The sequence below is a fragment of the Lactuca saligna genome, chromosome 7, assembly GCF_052625555.1.
Source record: "Lactuca saligna cultivar CGN05327 chromosome 7, ASM5262555v1, whole genome shotgun sequence".
Classification (NCBI taxonomy): domain Eukaryota; kingdom Viridiplantae; phylum Streptophyta; class Magnoliopsida; order Asterales; family Asteraceae; genus Lactuca; species Lactuca saligna.
This window is the reverse complement of record NC_136423.1, coordinates 16,002,501-16,009,975: the sequence shown is the minus strand read 5'-3', so window position 1 is coordinate 16,009,975 and position 7,475 is coordinate 16,002,501. Positions and strand designations below refer to the sequence as shown.

General features: G+C 38.5%; 1 pseudogene; it reads left to right on the top strand.

Moving 5' to 3' along the window:
• The first annotated feature begins 5,742 nt into the window (after positions 1 to 5,742).
• Positions 5,743 to 7,475, top strand: part of LOC145006695 (homeobox-leucine zipper protein PROTODERMAL FACTOR 2-like) — an 8,802-nt pseudogene continuing 7,069 nt past the window's right edge.

Genomic DNA, 7,475 nt, shown 5'->3' with positions numbered 1-7,475 from the left:
CATACAGATAATGTATCCAAATCTTAAGGGCAAACACTACTACCCCCAACTCCAGATTATGAGCAGGATATTGTGTCGCATGCGGCTTCAGCGGCCAGGAAGTATATGCAATAACTTGCCCTCCTTACGTAAGGACCACCCCCAAACTTGTGATGGATGCATCACATAATACAATGAAATCCTCGACACCCTCCGGAAGGATCAACAATGGGACCTCACATAAACTGTATTGTAGTGTATCAAATGCAGTGTTCTACTCAGGGCCCCACCGGAAAATACACACCCTTCCTCATCAGACGAGTGACGATTCAGAAACTTGAGGACATGCTACGTGCATGTGTTATGGACTTTAGTGGAAGTTGGGACACTTACTTGCCCTTGGCTGAGTTTTCATACAACAACAACAACCATCATTCTAGTATTAGTATGACTCCCTTTGAGCTCTTAAATGGGAGGATGTGTCAGACTCCCATCCTTTGTGGAGAGGTAGGGCAAAGAGTGATGGGGGCACTGAGATAGCACTCAGGATGAAAGAGCATATCCAACAGGTCAGACAAAAGTTACTGACGGCCCAGAGTCATCAGAAGAGTTACGCCGACCGACGCCGTTCAGAGCTAGAGTCTAAGGTCGAAGATTTTGTGGTTATTAAGAAAAGTGACATTGAGTTTTATGTGTTTTAAAAATGAAAATTTTGGTTGAAACTTTAGAGTGTTACATCGAGACCTTGGCATACAGTCGTTCCCACCTCACTACTCCCAAAAGCATTTAAAGGTTACCCTTGTGATGCTCTCTAGTCTTGGAATACACCAAGTTATCATCAATAAAAACAATAATGAATTGATCGAGCATCGGCATGCATACCTGATTCATAAATTTCATAAACACTACATGCGCATTGGTGAGCCCAAAGGGCATCACCTTGAATTTGTAATGACCATATTGATTCTGAAACACAATCTTCTCTACATCCTCCTCTCTAACCATCACATTATAATACCCCAAACACATATCGATCTTGGAGAACCAAGATGCAACCTGCAACTATTCAAAGAGGTCGTTAATCTGTGAAAGGGGATAACAGTTCTTCACTGACAACTTGTTCAACTCCTAGTAATCAATGCACATCCGGTGCGATCCATCCGTCTTCTTGTCAAAAAAATATTGATGCTCCGCACGATGAACCTCTCGGTCTAATGAACAACTTTCCTAATAACTCCTGAAGCTGAAAGGACAACTTCTGCATCTCAGGCGGTGAAAATGGTACAGTGCCTTTGCAATCAGAGCCGCACCAAACACTAAGTCAATCCTGAACTCAAAAAACCTCTCGGGAGGCACACCAGGTAACTACAACGAAAACATATCAGCAAACTCCCTAACAACTGCCACATCTAAAAACTGATGCCTGCTCCACAACCCGTGTATCAACCACATAGGAAAGGTAACCCATATAACCATGTTGAATTTACTGTCGAGCGCTCATCGTTGAATAAAACCCTTACTCGATCCTGGTACCCTCTCCATAGATGACCAATACTCCCCAACTTAGGGTTTGAACTACCACTCACTGACCCTCATAGTCTATTATAACACCAAATATGATCAGCCAATCTATCCCTACTATCATGCGTACATCCCCTATGAGGTTAGGAATCAAATGAATTGGATTAGGCACCTTGAAGATGTCCAAGACACAACCCTGATACACTCTGGATGCAGATATTCCATTTTTGTTGGCGATAGAAACCCGCAACGGAGACTCCAACTCATTAAGGGCCATAACAAAATCCCTACTAAAAGACTGAGATACAAAGGAGCGACTTGTGTCCGAGTTGTATAACACAAGAGTTGGCAAAGAATTCACTAAGAATGTACCTTTCAAAACATGAAAATAAGAACACCAAAAAATAATTGACAAAATGATAAATGGAAACAAATGAGTAGCAACCTCAAACCCTCAGGGTCTCCGCCCTACCCTGGTGCCCATCGGTGATCCTCAAAGTAGTTGGCGCTAGGGCCTGCGCTGGTCATGTAGTGAGTAAAGGATAGTTGGTGTTAATATGGCCAACCTGCTCATAGTGATAACAAATCCTGGTGGTCGGTGTGTCAACCTACTGGCGACAATCGTTGGCGTAATGCCCCTCCATACCACATTTTTGGCACCCTAAAGTAGATCGACAAGGATGCTCAATAACCTTGCTAAACTTGCCACAAGTTAGGCCCCTCTGACTCCTAGATCTTACATCAACGGCCTTGAACAGCTTCGCCGCAGGTTGTGACTGCACAAAATCCTACCTCGTCTCCCTTGTTTGGAGCTCCAACTCAATTTCCTGCCTCCTAGCGGCCCTTTTGTACCTCTACAAGTGCACCATAACATTGAGTTGACACAAATCGGTGGATGTTCATCTTGAGCATGCTGAAGTACCGGGTCATCTGAGATGTCTCAGAAGCAGCAAACTCATGACAAAATAATGATCTCTCAGTAAACATCTTGGTTATCTCTGTCACCGACTCTATCCCCTGCCTCAAATCCAAGTATTCTTCGGCCAATCTCTCCCTCTCAACCAATGGAACATATCTCGTGCGGAACATCTCAGAGAATTACTCCCATGATATAGTAGCCCTCTACTCTAGAGTGTAAGAGCTAGTAACCAACCTCAAACGAATCTTTTTCCCCCAACCAAAGAAGGTTCAAGGCTTACTTGACCTTCTGCTCAGCTGGGTAAGAGCAAGTAAAGAAATATCTCTCGACATTAGAAAACAACCTCATAGCAATGATCGGATCCTGAACCCCATCGAACACTGGGGCTTCGTATTGTCGAAGTCTCGGTACTAGAAGCCTCGATCTCCACGAAACTCAACGACCGCAGCGGTCGTGGTAGCTGCAATAACAACAACCTCAGAAAGTGCAGCGTAATGGTCAACAGAGTACTTAATCATGACAGTCTTGATGGATCCGAATTGCTCCCGTATCTGAACTCAGATAACATTCACAACCTCAAAAGAAATCAACGCCCTAATCTCATCCTCAGTCATCCACGACCTATCATGGACACTCGCTCCTGCTCTTGATCCGGGAAAGCCTCGTGAACACCATACTGAAAATAAACAAGAAAATATCAGATAAGTCACATTTCATACCATATGAGCTATTTTAAATAACGAAACCCTGGGGGTAGTGACTTTCCTGCTACGCGTACGAGTCTTGTGCTTCCGGTAGTACGGGCCCATACTACCTTCGACACATACGTACATTTGTCTTAGAAAATCATCACAACAACCTTAACAACACATGCTAGAATATGAATACATCCTATTCTCACTCCTTAGAGAAAGGCTATACATTCCTGAACTGGTCGGCTACTTATATATACCCCATTCGTAGAACTTCCAATACTTGCTAATAAACAAATCATTGGTACTACATACTCGCTAGGATATCCTAGGATCCACACATCACCCTACTATCAACTATCAAACGACACCCATTGATGCCAGTTAACTACTACATGAATACAATCACATGCAACATAACTTAAATTATCTTAGATTAAAAGATTCAACCCCACAATGGTTGGACTCAGACAAGAGCTGCACAATAGGACCAAATCCTTCACTTTACAATTATTTAACCCATGTAGCATGTGACTTAAAGTATTCAATTAATAGTCAATTCACACCTGAAAGAGTTCTACAAGAATAAACAAGAAAAATCTATAGGAAATAAGGCATCATACAACAAGCAATTCTATCATGTAATTCTTGAAGATCCTTATCCTACAACTAGCATGTTGTTCTACCATATCATAACAACTAACAGTGTGGGTAACTTGTGGTAAACTTTTTTACTCCGACTGATCGTACACATCGCATCCTTCCTGGGTTGTTTTTTTGAAAAAACTTTTGAAAACAGTTTAAAAACTTTTGCAATTCTCTAGTTTGAGTATGGATTCACACGAATGTTCATCTAATTCTCTCAAACCAAGGCTCAATACAAACTTGTAACACTCCAAAAATCAAGGAAATTTTAAATTTTCAAAATGAACCATTAACCAACATTTTTTACAAAAGAGTTATTGTTTTCAAAAGCAATAAATCAGTATCAGAGTTTTTCCAAGACCCAATGACATAAAAAACGAAGATGTGCATGATCACACATTTACCTTCCTATGATCCATAGAAGTACCTAAAATGATAAAATAAAAACTATAAGCAAAAGCTTAGTGAGTTCCCCCAAAGTACCAACACACCACATAGCAAACAAGCATACAAATCTGAGCAGCCAGCCTGACTGGATCACCTCGTAGGACCTACAGCCAATCCGAACCTCTCTATGGGTCGTCGGTTTGATTGAACCGCCTCGCAGGTCCTACAACCTCTCTTTATTTGTCTCTCTCTCTCTCTCTCTCTCTCTCTCTCTCTCTCTCTTTCTCTCTCTCTCTCTCTCTCTCTCTCTCTCTCTCTCTCTCCCTCCAAGCAATTAAAACTTCAAACCTTTATAATTAATGCATATGCACAGCCTCTACATACCTCTGCATTAACTCCTTCTTTGGTTGTCATCTCTTCAATCCTCTAACCTCTTCCTTTTGTTACCTCCTCTCCTCTCTCTCTCTATCTCTATCTCTCTCTCTTTCTCTTTCTCTCTCTCTCTCTCTCTCTCTCTCTTTCTTTCTCTCTTTCTCTCTAAGACTTTTTTTCATAATAAATTAGGTGATTTTCATTCCAACACCACCTGAAATTACTCTTTACTATCTTGAAAGTGGTTTTCCATTGGTATTGTTCTCTCCCTCGAATATTAGATCTTTCACTTTAAGCATCACAAGAAAAAAAAACAGTAAGTCGATCTTCTCCAATTTTGTAAGTGATAAACTGATTATTATTCTACGATGTTCTACTTTGAAAGAGAAGATAGGGTATGAAATTGAAAGACATACAGAGGTTTTGGATATATTTTATTTTGAACTGATGTATGTTTTATTTATTTTGGGGCTAAATTTTCTCACATTTGGTCTTTCATAAGCCAGATGGGTTGAAAATTATATTTGTTATATTTGTCTTAGTGTAATTAATAGAATTTTCCATTTAAATTCATCTTTTATATATATATATATATATATATATATATATATACACACACACACACACACACCATTAACATACCCCTTTATCAAAAAAAAGTAACGCTCACAAAATACCTCTCTTTCTAGAGAGATGGGGAAGGGATATATATATATATATATATATATATATATATATATATATATAGAGAGAGAGAGAGAGAGAGTAAAAAAAAGTTCAAAGTCATTAAAAGTTGACTTTTTTCAAAAAATAAAAACATATTTTCTTCTGCAACATATAGGTGTATTTCGTTTGTGTTTATGTGTGCAATTTGCTAGTCAAAAGTTGACTTTATTTATGTTTAAAGTTTTTTTGTTTTAATGTGGAAAATTAATGAGAGTCACAACAATATTTGTTTCTTGTGAGCTTGGATATATGTATTTTTAATGGATGTATCATGTATTATATATTTTTGTTTTAAGAAATTTATTATACTCATACGTACCTAATAGTTTTTAGCCATACACAATAATTTATGTTTTATATATTTGTATTGTACAACTACATAATACATAAATCGTTGTGTATCGCCAAAAATTGTTGGGTACAAATCATTATCTAATTTTTATTATCAACCTCAAGCTAAGCTCTTCATAAATTCGAGCAGAAGCAGCCTTGAAAGGAGAGATGTTTCAGCCAAACATGATTGAAAATCATCATCATCATCATCCTCTTGATATGAGTCATAGAGCCCAAGAAAATAATCTTCTTAGGCTTAGAGATGACTATCTTGATAGTAAATCCGGGAACGATATCATGGAAGCTGTTTCAGGCGATGATCAAGATCCCAGTCAACATGCCAATAAAAAGAAACGCTACCATCGCCATACTCAGCTTCAAATCCAGGAAATGGAAGCGTGAGTTATTCTTTTACCCTAATCTTGAATATCTCATTTTTGTTGGTTTCACTCTAATGGGTGTGGTTCGAACCCAGCTCAGGTATGTAGTAACGGATAAAATTCTTTAATTTCGTGTTTTTTTTACTGAAATCATAAAAATTATTTGTATTAAATACAAATTTGGAAGGAAGTGAGTGCAGATTATACATGTTATTAATCCTTCCTTGACTCCTTTTAGGAGAGAAGTTTGAATTACTCTTTTCGGTTGTTGACCTTTATACTAATACATATACTTGTAGGTTTTTCAAAGAGTACCCCCATCTCGATGATAAGCAAAGAAAGGAACTTGGAAGAAGACTATCCTTGGAGCCTTTGCAGGTTAAATTAATTGCATAGGTGACTATAATATGATCCTGGATCTCTTTAGTAATTTGTATAGTTGGTTGTCTATTAGAGCTGAGAGGCTCAATATAGCAATTTCCATATTGTTCAAAGCATATAATATGTACACAGGAATAAATCTTGAACGGGTGTATCCGAGTCAGTTGGTCCTATATGGAGAAATTTTATTTATGATGATATATACATCCATGATCCTTTATTAATTTTGGTAATCAGACATCAATTGGTTTAAATAGTTGCAATTTTCTAAATGTATAATAACTAACGACACTAATTAGCTAGCTGTTTTAACCTTTTTTCCTCTCATGTAATGAATATATACAATTTATTAATTACTTGTTATTAATTTATTTGTGATGGAACACACCTAGTCGAATGTTGATTGTATTTGCACTTATATTTTTAGGCTCAACATGAACGCTTTGATAACTCTAAGCTAAGGAATGAAAATGAAAAGCTCCAGGCAGAGAACGTACGGTACAAGGAAGCCCTTGCAAACGCCATGTGTCCTAACTGTGGAGGCCCAACTGCTAATGGTGAGATGTATTTTGATGAACAACAGTTGAAGATTGAAAATGCTCGTCTACGAGAAGAGGTATGTTAGATTTTACCCTAAGAAATAATATTTTCCTCACAAGTTTAAGCATAGTATGTGCTATTTTTATAACATACCAAAGTTATTTCTTTGGATTTTTTAACAGATTGATAGGATATCAGGAATTGCTGCCAAGTATATTGGCAAGCCAATGCTCTCTAACCCTGATGCATCGTCTCAAGGACCCCTTCGCTCACTTGAATTACCTGTGGCTAGTTTTAGTCCACAACAAGGGATAGTAGGCGAGATGTTTGGTGAAAACGACCTTCTTCAGTCCTTAGCTGGCCCTACTGAGACTGAGAAACCTATTATCATTGATCTAGCTGTTACAGCCATGGAGGAACTAGTTAGAAAGGCTCAGGTTTGCGAGCCCTTGTGGGTTCCAACATCAAATAACTCTCATGAGATTTTAAGCGAAGATGAGTATGTGCGGTCATTTCCTAGAGGCATTGGACCGAAACTAATGGGATTCAAATCTGAAGCTTCAAGAGAATCGATGGTCGTCAGCATGAATCATATGACTG